This window comes from Marmota flaviventris, chromosome 9 (assembly GCF_047511675.1).
Source record: "Marmota flaviventris isolate mMarFla1 chromosome 9, mMarFla1.hap1, whole genome shotgun sequence".
NCBI classification, from domain to species: Eukaryota; Metazoa; Chordata; class Mammalia; order Rodentia; family Sciuridae; genus Marmota; species Marmota flaviventris.
In genome coordinates this window covers 82,008,278-82,023,495 of record NC_092506.1, presented here as the reverse complement: position 1 = coordinate 82,023,495, position 15,218 = coordinate 82,008,278, and the positions used below count along the sequence as shown (strand labels likewise).

The 15,218-nt window shown below is 38.0% G+C and overlaps 1 long non-coding RNA gene and 1 pseudogene across 1 annotated transcript in view; one reads left to right on the top strand and one right to left on the bottom strand.

Annotated features, from left to right (window-relative positions):
- Positions 1-15,218, top strand: part of LOC114105030 (uncharacterized) — a 132,366-nt gene that overhangs the window by 74,625 nt on the left and 42,523 nt on the right. The window lies entirely within an intron of this gene.
- LOC114105061 (lysine-specific demethylase 4D-like) lies at positions 11,706-12,751 on the bottom strand (annotated as a pseudogene).

Sequence of the window (15,218 nt, the reverse complement as noted above, 5' to 3'; positions counted from 1 at the left end):
ACAGAGCTGGGTTCTAGGATCACCACCCCACCTAATCCGTTCCCATCCACCCTCCTCCTTTCTTAATTCAATCAAATCAAATCCAATGAAGAGATTGAACATCAAGGATGGGAAAAGACAAACAGGCTAAAATTAAGCAAAGGAACCTGACATATCAAACTGTAGTAGCACTTGCCTCGTACCCCAGCCCCTTAAGTGGGAAGCTGAAGCAGGATTGCAAGTTTGAGGCCAGCTTTGTCTATGTAGGAATACCCTGTCTCCAAATAAAACAGAAAAAGCTTGGGAATAAAGCTCAGTGGTAAGATTTTCCTGGGTCAAATCACCAGTAAAAAAAAAAAAAAAGAAAGAAAGGAAGGAAGGAAGGAAGGAAGGAAGGAAGGAAGGAGAAAGGAAGAAAGAAAGGGGCAGAAACGAAACAAACCTGGCATAGCAATACTAATGTCAGATAGATCCATGGGATCAAAGAGAGATTTTCATAGCTATTGGAAAGAAAAACTCTGAAGGAGCATACTGCACTGGTGAACTTTGGCAGCTAATCAGCCAGCAGGGAAACCTAGAGAACCAAGTCTGAGGGCCACAAGGTAAATCTGACCAATCTTCTACCAGGCTTAGAATAGTGCTTTATTTTGACACCACTCCCTCAGAAGCTGACAGAGTAGAAAAGGAAAGAAACAATGTCATCAAGTATGAACAACTAAACAAGTGTCATCACATCATCTGCAACAAACACAAAACCAATGAATGAAAAATACTTTTTAATGTACATAAAATGTTTGGGCTGGGGATGTGGCTCAAGCAGTAAGGCGCTCGCCTGGCATGTGCAGGGCACTGGGTTCCATCCTCAGCACCACATAAAAATAAAGATGTTGTGTCCACCGAAAACTGAAAAATAAATATTAAAAAATCTTCTCTCTCTGCTCTTCTCTTCTCTTCTCTCTCTTTAAAAAAATAAAAAAATATACATAAAATGTTTGCAAAACTTAACTATGCAGAATTACAAAAAACATCTATAAAAATTTCAGACAATATTGAGCAGTTGATCACAATTAAATAACATTGAAACTATAAAAGTACATATTTACTTAAAATTTAATATCCACATTTCTTTAAAAAATCTATTCATCTTTGTTAAACTGAGCGAAAACAAATGAAAACCAAACCAAGCAAAAGTCAATGACGTATAAAAATACTGATAAAATGAAGAAGGGGAAAACATATATGAAATTGAGATGGTTAATAAAACTGCAATCTGATATTTTTAAAGAAAAATAAAATGAAGAAGCGACAACACTGATGAACAAGAAGTTTCTAGGTCTGGGCAAGGAAATACATGAGACCGAAGCTTTGTGCATTGCCTGAAAATGAGAATGTGCCAAATGCAAACAAAAACATGGGCAGGAATATCAAAGGGAAGCATAAACCATTAATGAAAATGGCCCTAGTGATCACATCTTGAATGACCCAGAGCAAAATGAAGAGAGTGTACAATTACAATCCATGGTACAAAATCAGCATCTCTAAGGCGGTACAGATACACATAAATGATAGAATACATTGACAAAAGGGGGAGAAGAGACAAATTTCTCCTGCAGAAGAATTCAAATAAATTCCACAGAGGCTCTGCCCTGAAGAGGGGAGCATTGTCCCTGTCCTCACTCTTGTCCTTGAACAGTGACTTCCTTCCAAAGGTGCATATGGCTAGCAAGGGAGGGGGTGGGGAGTGCATACTAGTAACTCCACAGTGGAGAAACCTGAAAATGACTGTTCTGGCCAGGTCAACGTTGAGTCCTGAGTCATGTTGATAGGGTGTACCCTTGATGTGATGTGATGTAAAGTGATGAACAGAGCAGAAACACAACTACCCCAGCTGATCATGGGAAAGACATCAGAGTCCAATTGAGGGATATCCTATAGTATGCCAGACCAGATTCCCTCAAAATCCTCAAGTTTCCTCAAGACCAGGCAGAGCCTGAGAAACCCAAAGCCAAAAGAGAACTAAGGAGAGGTGCGAACTAGATGTAATGTGGTGCTTTAGTCAGGATGCTGCAACAGAAAACAGATGCTAGGCTCAAGAATAGGGAAATATGTTAAGGTAAGGACTCTCCAGTCTGAAAGGGAAATCTGATATATGAATGAACAAAGGCTTTTAATTATCAAGAATTCATTGATTTTGGTTATTTATTTGCAACAAATGTACCACACGAATGAAAGATGTTAATATTAAGGGGAGTTGCCAGGCGGGGGTGGCACACACCTATAATCCCATGGATTCCAGAGGTTGACAGAAGCATTGCAAGTTCGAGGCCAGCCTCAGTAATTTAGAGAGACCTTGTCTCCAAAGAAAAGATAAAAGTGGGCTGGGATGTAGCTCAGTAATACAGCATCCCTGGGTTAGCTCCCCAGTACCAATAAACAAACAAATAAGGAAGTTGTAGGGATATGGAAGGGGTGTTGTATGCCAGTCTCTGTTCTGTGCTTAAACTTTATGTAAATCTGAAACACTTAAAAATGCAATATTTTTCCAAAACAATATTAGGAAGGAAGTTTAGAAATACAATCAGGGTTCTTAAAAGTCTACAAAACAATAAAAATGCAACATAAATCAAATGATTCTGTCAATGATTATTTGCTTCTTACATGCTTTAGAACAGAAACAACTAGATATTTTTTAAAATTGTGCAATGTAACATATTTATTGGATATTTACAAAATACATAGGTACCATTAACAAATAACACAGTGAACAAAAGTGGGGCCCCATCCCACGTTAAGAAGCAAAACTTGCCCTGCACCTGACTGTTCTCTTCTTCCACAGATCACAGCCCCGTCTCTCTCCTAGACTCACCCTGGTCTAACTTCAAGGGCTTAATTTTCTTTAGCAGTACAAAATTAAAATTTTGACTATTTTATAGCATTGCACAGTTTTATATAAAACATAATTATATGTTATAATGTATTTCATATATCTTGATATTGCTTTATGTGGGTATACTTGGTTCTGCTTTCCTACCATAAGGTGTTCAGCAGACTAAGTATTTCTGCTCTTGATGGGCATTTGGATTATTCCCACTTTTGACCCCTTTGAAACAACACTGCTCTGAACAATCTCAGACATGTTCAATATATAGACATTTCAGTCAACAAGTCACCATATTGAGGATTTTTGCATAAGTGTTCATCAGGTATATTGGTCTGAAATTTTCTTTCCTTGATGTGTCTCTGCCTGGTTTTGGTCTCAGGATGATACTAGCTTCATAGAATGAGTTTGAAAGGGTTCCTTCCTTTTCTAGTTCATAGAATAATTTGAGGAGTATTGATATTAATTCTTCCTCGTAAATCTTGTAGAACTCAGCTGTGAATCTGTCTGGTCCTGGGCTTTTCTTGTTTGGTAGGTTTTTGATGGCATATTCTATTTCCTTGATTAAAATTGATCTGTATAAGTTGTGTATGTCCTCTTGACTCAGTTTGGGTTGATCATATGCCTCTAAATATTTTTTGGTGTCTTTGAGGTTTTCTATTTTACGAGAGTACAAATTTTCAAAATAGTTTCTAATTGTCTCACATTTCAATAATGTCTGTTGAGGTATTTCCTTTTTCATCATGAATTTTAGTAATTTGAGTTTTCTCTCTCCTTTTTGTTAGGGAGGCTAAGGGATTATCAATTTTATTTATTTTTTTTCAAAGAACCATCTTTGTTTTAACAATTTTTTGAATTTTTTTTTGTTGTTGTTGGTTTCAAATTCATTGATTTCTGCCCTGATTTTAATTATTTCCTTTCTTCTACTACGTTTGTTGTTGCTTTGTTCTTCTTTTTCTAGGCTTTGGGATGTAATGATAGAGCCCTGGTCTGTTGAGATGGAGTTGAAAAATCCCTATCATCTACTGACCTCAAAGCCTTCCTAATATTATGGAGCAAGGAATTACTTGTGTGTTTATTTTGAAGTTGGTGGAAAAAAACCCATTGTGCTGCCAGTTGGATAAAAATGTAGCATATACAATTACATACAGTACATAATATTTGATAATAAAAATAAATGACTATGCTCCAAGTTTATGTATTTTCTATACTGTAGTATTTATTGTTGCTTTAGAGTGTCCTCCTTCTACTTACAAAAAGTTACTGTGAAACACTGTGCTGGCAAAGCCTTGTATCTCACATTTACCACATTTATTGATTGCAATATTCTCTCATCTTTGATCTAATCTCATATGATTCTGTCTGTCATGACCCCTGAGCATACAAAAAGTACCGCTAGCATTACCAGGAAAAGGCCATATCAAGAGATGGACCTGGAAATGAAATTAGAAGTGATTGAGGACTACCAAGGCAGAAAATCCATGATGGTTTTTTCTAGCCATTCAGGCATGTCCAACTCCACTGTGGCTTTGAACTGAAACAGTAACAAAGTGAGAAAACCTGCTGACGGATCTACTTCATTGAAGGCAAGGAGACTAATCAAAATTGGAGACAGGTCTGTCAGAGATGCAGAAACTTCTAATGACTGGATTAAAGACCAGAGAGCAGTGGGACCTTCTCAGCACCATGACAATCCCAGCCAAAGCAAAAAGTTTGTGATGACTAAAGAAAAAACTGAATCTGATTACAATGTTGAATTTACTGCTGGCTCTAAGTGGTTTAAACTATTCAAGAATTTTTATTAATTACATAATATGAATGGGAGTAGAGTATCTGTAAATGCTGATATGAAGAAGATGGAGGATATTGGGAAATTCTAGAAAAGCTGATGTGTGGGGGGGGTTGGGGACATAGCTAGCCAGAGTGTATCTTCAACATGGACAAGCCTTTCCATTTCTGGAAACAGATGTCTGAAAGGGTTTTCATCCATACTGAGGCCAATTCAATGTCAGGTTTCAAGACTTTTAGGGATAGGATTATGGCCTTGCTTGAGAGCAATGTTGCAAGTAACAAATTGAAACCTGGCACAGCAAGAAACCCAGGACTTCAAGCATATCACTAACTGCACATGCCTGCAAAGTACAGGAGCAATAAGAATTCAGAGATTACCCAGGTCCGCTTTCAAGATGCCCTGCTGAATTGCTGTGCTGTCAAAATGGAAAAGTACTGTTCAGAGAATAATACACCACTTAAGATTTTCCTCATCTAGGTTTGTATAAGTACACTGTGATATTTGCACAATGACAAAATCACCTGATGACACATTATTCAGAATGTATCTCCATTACTAAGTGTCATTATTAAGTTGTATATTAGAGGTCTTATGTACTCATACTTTAGATCTCTTGATCATAGAATATGTGAATGCAGGGGCTGGGGATGTGGCTCAAGCCATAGCGCTCTTGCCTGACATGCGTGCGGCCCGGGTTCGATCCTCAGTACCACATACAAACAAAGATGTTGTGTCCGCTGAAAACTAAAAAATAAATATTAAAATTCTCTCTCTGTCTCTCTCTCTCTCTCTCTCTCTCTCTCTAGAAAAAAAAGAATATGTGAATGCAATCTATCATGTACACTGTTTTTCAACGGTTTTCACCAATATGCACACTTACTAAGTTTGTGTGAGTCTGTTCCTTGCTCTTTACTTTTGCAAACCTTAGGTAAATACCAATCTTTTCAGTATTAGTCAATCAGGGAAAGTATCTCATCAGGATTTGAATTGCCTTGATTATTGATGAGAATAGGCAATTTTTTATGTTCATTGATCTTTTGGATATTCTTTCTCTTTTTAGATTTTACTTTGAGAAGGGATCTTGCTAAGTTGCTTAGGGCCTTGCTAAGTTGCTGAGACTGACTTTGAACTCATGATCCTCCTACTGTGACTTGAATGATTTTTGGGGCGATGGGTACTGGGATTTAACTAAGGGCATTCAAACACTGAGCCACATCTTCTGCCCATTATTGTATTTTATTTAGAGACTGGGTCTCACTGAGTTGCTTAGCACCTCACTTTTGCTGAGGCTGCCTTGGAACTCTCAATCCTCCTGTCTCAGCCTCCTGAGCCACTGGCATTATAGATGAGCACCACAACTCCTGGCTTTGAATGATTTTTTTCCACTGCTCTCCAACTTAGTTTCCTCTTTCAATTCACTCATTTTAAAATAATGATCTTAAAAATCCTGTTCCCTTTTAGTTTGAGTACAAAGTACCTGAAATATTTTACCTAATAGAGAATCCCCAAATGTTTAGCCCTGTTTGATGCTTTCCTTTTATTTATTTTTTAATAGTCATTTATCAGTCACTTCAATATTGTTTTTTTGATTTTATAATTTAAAGGTCAAGGTTCATGAATATTTAATAACATTAAATAAATATTCAATAACACAAAGCTACAGAGCTGAGGAGTAGATAAGTACATTTTTTGCTTGAAAATATTTAGATTTTCTTCTTTAATTAATTATTTATTTATGCATGACAGCAGAATGTATTACAACTCTTATTACACATACAGAGCACAATTTTTCATATCTATGGTTGTATACAAAGTATATTCACACCAATTCATGTCTTCATACTTGTACTTTGGATAATGATGTCCATCACATTCCACCATCATTTCTAACCCCATGCTCCCTCCCTTCCCCTCCTACCCCTCTGCCCTATCTAGAGTCCCTCTACTCCTCCCATGCTCCCTCTCCCTATCCCACTATGAATCAGCCTCCTTATATCAGAGAAAACATTCAGCATTTGGTTTTGGGGGATTGGCTAACTTAATTTAACATTATCTTCTCTAACTTCATCCATTTACCTGCAAATGCCATGGTTTTATTCTCTTTTATTGCTGATTAATATTCCATTATGTATATATGCCACATTTTTTAATCCATTCATCTATTGAAGGGCATCTAGGTTGTTCCACAGTTTAGCTATTGTGAGTTGTGCTCCCATAAACATTGATGTGGCTGTGTCCCTGGAGTATGCTGTTTTTTCGTCCTCTGGGTATCATCTGTTGCAGAAAGGCTCTTCACCTTCGCACTTACTGAAGAAGGCAGAGAAGTAAAGTGTAGGTGATACAGAAGACCTGCTAGCTTGAAGAATCAGAGAAAAACGACAGGAATGACTAGCCTCCCCTTAGGGTTTTCCAGGCATTCAGTCATCTCAACTGCAATGGAGCAAAGTAACATTGGTCTCTTCCCTTCCATCACTTATTGTTCTAATTTTTGCATTGGTTAGTACCTATAATTTTTATAAATAAATTATTAGCATCAATGTCTCCCATGTTTTACATTGGGGAAAATACTGGTGTTGGGGTTAAGAGAGCTAAGTAGACAATTAGAGAAACCATTTTTATTTTAAGGACTATCCATTGCTTGTTTATTGGTGTATATTTAAAATGAGACGAGACCAAGTGTTGATTTTTTTCAAATGCCTGTCAACAATGATAAAAATGATCACATACTTCTTCCTCTTGGATCCATTTATAGGATTCTTACATTTAATTTATTTATAGTATTCCAGATTGAAGCCAGAGCTTCATGTATACTAGGCAAGCCCCCTCTATTGAGCTACATGCTCAGCTCTTAAATTTTCTTATTCCAACTGTTAAAAGAAGCAACCCTCATGCTAATGAAATTTTTATTTTATTGAGCAATTAAAAACAAAACAAAGCCAAAATGAGGGCTTGGGATGTAACTCAGTGGTAGAGTACTTGCCTAGCATGTATGAGGCCCTGGCTTCCATCACCAGTACCACAAAACAATGAAATAAAAAATTAAACGAAAAATGATTCACAAATCTCACAGGCCTCAGAAATAAAACAAGTTTAGAGAACATCAATCAACAATGTGATCTGATAGCATTTATACAAAAATAAAAGTGAGGTATAGAGACAAATTAATTGTTAGTGGTTAACTGGTTAACTATTTGCAGAGTTTCCTACAATTAGCAACTGTTCAGCTACTGGGATGTAACTCCACATTAGTTTGGTCTGTTGGGCCTAGTGTGAATCCCAGTCCATACCAACAGTCTACAAGTTTTATCTAACAGAACTATTATTGCCTTCAGGCAATGATCTCCATTAGTCATTATATAATTATTCTTTTAATGGGATTAATATCTCTTAACTAATATTTAACTTGAAATTTTTGCATCAATCTTCATAAATAAGTTTTATTTATAATTTTCTCATTATGCAGATTGTCATGATTTTTTACCAATATTGTGTTTACTTTACAACTTGGAGTTTCTTTTTAAATGCCCAAAATGATTTGGAAAGAGGTATCACATAATTACTCTGTAATATTATTTCGTCTGGGGAATTTTTAAATAGTAGATCTTTTGACATCTTTCTGTATTTCTTTTTTTTTTTTTTTTTCTTTCAATGGGGAAATCTCACTATGTTTCCCAGGTTGGCCTTGAACTCACATTCTCCTGCTTCCTGCCTCCTGCCTCAGCCTCCTGCATTGCTGGGCTTAACAGGCATGGGCTACCACACCTGGCTTTTGTATATTTCTTTCTTTCTTTCTTTTTCTTTTTCTATTTTTTTTTTTTTTTGGTGTGTGTGTGTGTGTGTGTGTGCCAGGGTTTTAATCTATGGCCACTTAATCAGGGTCTCAAAATTACTCAGGGCTTTGCTAATTTGTTGAGGCTGGGTATGAATTTGCAATCCTGCCTCTGCAGGGATTATAGGCTGGGATTATAGGCATGCACCAGCTTTTCTATATTTCTGACATAGAAATTTATGGTTTAGATTTTCTAATTAAATTAGTTTTAGTAAGTTAATTTTCTAGAAAAGTGTACATATTATTCAAGCTTTCTGTTGATTTATTATGATTTTAATTATTATTATTTTAATTTTATTTTCTAGAGGTCCATGGTGATTGAACGCAGAGCCTTGTGCGTGCAAGGCAAGCACCCTACCAACTGAGCTATATCCCCAGCCCCGATTTTAGTTATTCTTAATCATTAATTCCTGAGTGTTTCCTCTATCAATTCCTTCCTGCTACTCATTATTTGTTCCTAACTTTTTGAATCAGAACCTTGATCCATTTAATTTCATCCTATCAATTTGACTGAAAAAAATATCCAACACTGCAAATCCTCTTCAACGCTGTCTTAACTGAATCTCATATATTTCTGCACATATGTGTACTAATTTTGAAATCTAAAAACTCTCCAGTAATACATGTTGTGTCCTAGGCATTGATCTTAACACTTTATGGGTATTAACTCATAGAACTATTGGACCAGGCACATGAGGTAGACGTCATTTCTTTTTTAAGTTGTGGAATCTGTCATCAACAAGTAATTTTCAAGGCCACACATGCTGGTAAGAGATGGAACTAAGTTTCACACTCAGGCTGTCTGACCCAGAGTTCATACTGTTATTGATTCTGATTTCTGACAACTTGGCTTTTTCTGGCTTTTGTTTCTCTCTAATTCAATAGACAATTTTTAACTTTGAGAAAAGTCCTTCCAGATTCTCTGATTTTTAAATGTATTCCTAGTCTTATTGCACAGTATTTTAGAATGTTCACAGTTTTTTTACTTTGGTTTAAAAATGTATTTATGTTTTCTTCCCACCCTAATATATTGTCAAATTTGATCCTCTGGCACTTGAAAAAAGCAAGTATCTTTATTGCCAAGTACATAAATTCCACCTTATTGTTAATGTAAATTATTTATATCTTTGTTTGTCCATTTGTTTTTTTGTTTGGACTGAGATGAATTAGATTCTACTTTTAATGTTTGTTTCAACATGTATTTTATCTAGTATAATGTATCCAAGCTGCATGAATGTTCATGATTGCTTTATTTTCAGTGTGAACTTTAGCCTTTAGCATAATTAAAAGCCCTTCTATGTATTTTTGGTCTCAATTACAGTTTTTCTAATATTAAAGTTTGTGGCTCTATTTTTTTTTGCATTATCTTTGATAGCATCGCCCATTGTTTTAAGTTCAGCCTTTTTATTTTAGCTCTATCTCTTTTTTCTAATTCTGAGTTCGAAAACACATTTTAAGAGCAGGGTATGGTGGTACCGTCTGTAACTCCAGCTACTGGGGAGGCTGAGGCAGGGAAATTGCAAGTTTGAGGTCAGCCTTAGCAACTTAGCAAGACCCAGTCTCAATAGAAACGGGGTGGGAATGTGATTCAATGCTTCCCTACAATATGTGAGGCCCTGACTTGAAACACAGTACAAAAAAAAAAAAAAAAAAAATCATACACACCACACATGTGTGTATACAGATTTATATTATATATACACATTTATATTTTTAAATTCAACTATCTTTGCAGGTACAAGAAGAAATACCAAATTTATTTATTAAACAAACAAGAAATAACAAATTCATTTATTAAATATCACAAAAGTACAAAACACCTAGTGTCAGAACACTCAGGCCTACTCCAAAAAGTCAGAAGTTCTAGTTTCTGCATGAACAATGGTTGGTGGTGGCCTGGGAGGTAAAGCATGTCACAGTTTAAAGAACTTTGATAGGCCCTGGGCTTCACTGAGGCTATAGCAATGTCTGATGGAAGCTAAAGTCAGTGGCTTAGAGGTCCAGAGGCAACATGGGATGATGTGAGGCTCAGTCATTCTATATTGGCTCGAATGATTGTGGGGGCCAGAGGGGAACACCACAGGGGAGATATCCTGAGGGTGACATAAGAAGCAAGAGGTGGTCACGATATCCACGCCACGGTAGGGGCCAAAGGCACAGCCATGTTTAGGACTGGGCTAAGAGTCCTTTAGAAATACCACAACCTCCTGTGGCAGCTTATGGGGAGGGAAGGTCCACTTCTGTGGCACAGTGAATCCTGGTTGCCATAGCGGGAGAAAGCATAAACATCTTAATGGTGTCCACTCTTGGGTCTCCACAGGTGAAAGACTCAGGCCTGAATTGTTGCTTGATGCGGATATTCTGTGGTTCCAAGTGTTAGGAGTCAGAGGCACAGCATTTGGCAATATATTAAATAGCCATGGATTCAGTGGTTGAGAGCAACCATTACTAAAGTTATTTTAGGCCTCAAAGGTGCAACATCATCTAGCTTCAGCTGGGAGGAATCGCACCCAGAGACATAAGGGATTTTGGCAAACTTAGTTCAGTCTAAATTCCTAGAGGAAGAGTGATTCAACACTACACCTTCTGCAAGGTTCATAGGGGTCATTTAGTACCCAACAGTGGCCCTGAAGAGCCTTCTAAAAGGCATAATAACATTGGAAGCAGTCAGCATGACAATTTCAGGGAGACAACATGGTACTGTTGTCCAGAGAGAGCAAGCATGGGCCAGGGTGCATCAGGAACCAGTAGGGGCCCCAAGGGTTGAAGATCAGGGGCACAGCAGAATCCAGGAACCATGGCAGAAAAAGGAGACCCAGGTCTTACAGACTGTGTAAATGCCATCCAAAGGCAGGCACTGAGGCTCTGGGTTGCAAGCTATTCTCTTGATGCAGATCAAACAATGACTCTTGGTTGGAGTCTGGAAAGTTGTCTCACAAATTGAGTCCCACTTTGCAAAGACCACAACCACGACTATCACATCTACCAGTTGATAGAGTTACGATAGATGGACAGCATTTCTTGACAGAGTCACAACAGGCAACACATGAAATTAATGACTGTACCAGGCTTTGCATCAGCTCTGTAGCCTTAGGAGGGGCATCTGGACCCTGGGCTTATGAGTACACTCAAGAGCTGCCAGCCAGCACATTTCTCCAGAAACAATAAGCATCTAGGTATCTCTCAAGAGCATCCAGTCCTCTCTGTGGTCAGCAGCTCTGGCTTAGTCACTTCTTGGACTCAGTGTGGTCCACTACTGCCCTGTCTTGACCGCATTTCCACAGCTCATAGCGCTCAGGTTGCAGGATGCGCAAAAAGGCATCCATGGAGAAGCTGACCTCTCCAGAGCTGCACTGAGACACTGCTTTGCCATAATCAATCCATCACAGAATGGCGAAATTGATGCCCTCTGCACAGCTGAAGCCAGGGTTGAAGCCAGCATGGTAGCCATAGGGAAATGTCACCATGAACTCACCAGCCTCCTGAGTCATGTGGTTGAAGGGAATGCCATTCTCCTTGAGGACTTTGGGGGAGATGAGTGCCACCTTGTGCCTCAGGAAGGCCTCACAGCCCTGGGAACTGCCCGGGAAAAGTTCCCTGGCCAGGAGCTCCAGGCGCTGCCCGTGTTCAGGGGACACTGCACACCATGTTTTCGGCTCCCCAAAGTGAAAGTAGTTGATGCTGTAAAGGTCCATGTCCTCCGTGTGCCACGCAAAAGTGGTCTTCCACATGCCAAAGTACAGGTAGGGCGTGTTGACACCCTCAATGTCAACTCCACATTCCTGTTCCAACAGGTCCTGAATGGTTCCCAGGTGTCCCAGGTTCCACTCTTTAGTGTTCTCATCAAATAAGGAGCCACTGATGTCAGCACCATAAATTGGAGAGTGAGTCATAGAGGCAGTTCCTCCAGTAGTTTCTCTCCAGGTGTGGGGGAGTTCTATACTTTTCACTGTTTGCCAAAAGGTGATACTCTCTCACTGTCATGGCTTTCTTCGTTTGGTGGTATTAAGTGAACATACCTGCTTTCGTTTTGTGGTATTAAGTGAACTACCTGCTGCAGGGGAATGACTATTAAGATGTCACTGACATCATCATAGAACTGCCTGGTTCTCCATTCCTTATGTGGAATTACCTTGGCCAGGCCAGCTCTGTATGCCACGTGGGATTCCATGTAATTAATATAATTATTGAAATCTGAGAATTCTTCCATGCTTGTGTGGAATGTCAAAATGGTGGAACTTCTTGTCTGGGTACCAGAGTGAGCAGACTTCATGTCTGCAATATACTCAGCCACAAACTTGAAGACCTCAAGTATATTACAGATTACTGAGAATGTTTGTGAGTTATACCTTTCCCCTTTTATTCTTTTTCTGTTTTTGAATGTTTGACTTATAGGTGAAGGCAGGCTTGATTTTTAAATAATTTCCCGGACTTGCTAACACCACAGTAACTCCATCCTGTTCAGAGTTTTCTGCCCAAAGAACACAGAGTATCTCCAATTGAGCAGGTACTCCAATGCAAATACTGGTTCAGCCTGCAGCTAGATGAGTGTCTTCAGTGGGGGCTTTCACTGTCTTGGATATGTCTTCTAATTCTCAGGCTTGCATGCATGAATAGCTACTGGCTCCAATGTACCAGGTATTGTCAAGTAGTTTTAAACTCTAAAACTAAAGAAAATACAGAATAGAAAATAAGTTATCTGATACTAGACAAAGGTGCCAAAAACATGTGTTGGAGAAAGATAGCCTTTTTAACAAGTGGTACTGGGAAAACTGAAAATCCATAGGTAGAAAAAATGAAATTTATTCCTTATCTCTCACCCTGCACAAAAGTCAACTCAACATGGATCAAAGACCTAGGACCAGAACCCCTGCACCTGCTAGGAAAAAATGTATTCCCAGAACTCCAACATGTTGGCTCAGGAACTGACTTCCTACTCAAGACTCCTAAAGTGTAAGAAGTAAAATCAATAAGTAGGATGCCATCAAATTAAAATCTTCTTCACAGCAAAAGAAACAATTAAGAGTGTGAAGAGAGAGCATACAGAATGGGAGAAAATCTTTGCCACCTTCTCCTTGGAGAATTCATATCCAGAATATATTCAAAAAAGTTAAAACCAAAAAAATAAATAAATAACCCAATCAATAAATGGGCAAAGGAACTAAATAGATATTTCTCAAAAGAAGAAATATAAAGAGTCAGCAAATATATCAAAAAATACTCAACATCTCTAGCAATTAGAGAATGCAAATAAAAACTATACTGATATTTCTTTTCTAGTCAGAATGGGAATTATCACGTGTACAAGTGACAATAAATATTAGGGAGGATGTGGGAAAGGTGTACACTCATACATTATTGATGGGACTGCAAACTGGTAGGACCACTTTGGAATGCAGTGTGGGGATTCCTCCAAAAACTAGGAATGGAACCACCATATGACTCAGCTATCCCACTCCTCGGTATATCCAGAAGATTTAAAATCGGCATACTACCTACAGTGACCTAGCCACATCAGTGTTTATAGCACCATAATTCACAATAGCAAAGCTCTGAAGGCAGACTAGGTGACCTTCAACAGATGAATTGCTACATTTACACAATGGAATATTACTCCATTGTAAAAAAGAAGGAATTTATGATATTTGCCAGTGAATGGATGGAACTGAAGAACATCATGCTAAGTGAAATAAGCCAGTCTCAGAAAGTCAAAGTTTGATGAGCTTCCACTTTTTAAAGTTTGTGGGGGTAGCTTATTTTCCACTTTGATAAGTGGAAGCTAATCCAAAATAAGGAGAGAGAGGGTTGAAAAAAAAGAATAGAAAAAAATTCAGTGGAATAGACAAAGGAGAATAAAAAGAAGGGAAGAGGGATCCTTGTAGGGAAAGACAGTGGAGTGCATCTGACGTAACTTTCATGTGTACACATGAATATACCACAGTAAATCTCACCATCATGTATATCCATAAGAGGATAATTTTTTTAAAAAAATCCCTATACGTAAAGAGCAGAAGGCTCAGTAGAGTAGAGGGAAGAGAAGAAGAGGATAGAGGAGGGAAGAGAAAGGGGAAGTACCGGAGCTGGATTAGAACAAATGATATTCAATGTGGTTATAATTATGTCAAAATAAATCCTAATGTTATGTATTACTAAAAAGAACTAATAAAAAGGATCATTTTGGACTTTGTCCACTATGTACAGGTGTTCATGTGGACTCATGTTAATGAATGGATCTCTTGGTCATAGAATATGAATGCAAACTATCATTCAAACTGCTTTTCAACAGTTTTTTACCAAATTACACACCCACTAGCTCTGTATGAGGGTGCTCATTACTTTTCACCCCTGCAAATCATAGGTAAATATCAGGAATCTGGGTTCTCTTTTTTTGTACAGTTATCTCTTAGTATCTGGGGTGTAGGGAACTGGTTCCAGGAACTCTCTGAAGATATAGACATCCATGAATGCCCATGTCCTTATCAACAATGGTGTAGTATTTGCATATAACTTACATGTGTCTTCTGATATACTTTAAATCATGTCTAGATTATTTATAATATCTAATACAATGTAAATGCAATGGAGGCAGTTGTTATACTCTATTGTTTAGGGAGTGTCAAGAGTAAAGGTCTATATATGTTCAATACAGATTTAATTTTTTAAAAATATTTTTACTCCATGATTGCTTGAATCCATAGAGGCAGTGAAACCCATGAATACAGAGAGTCAACTGTAATAGC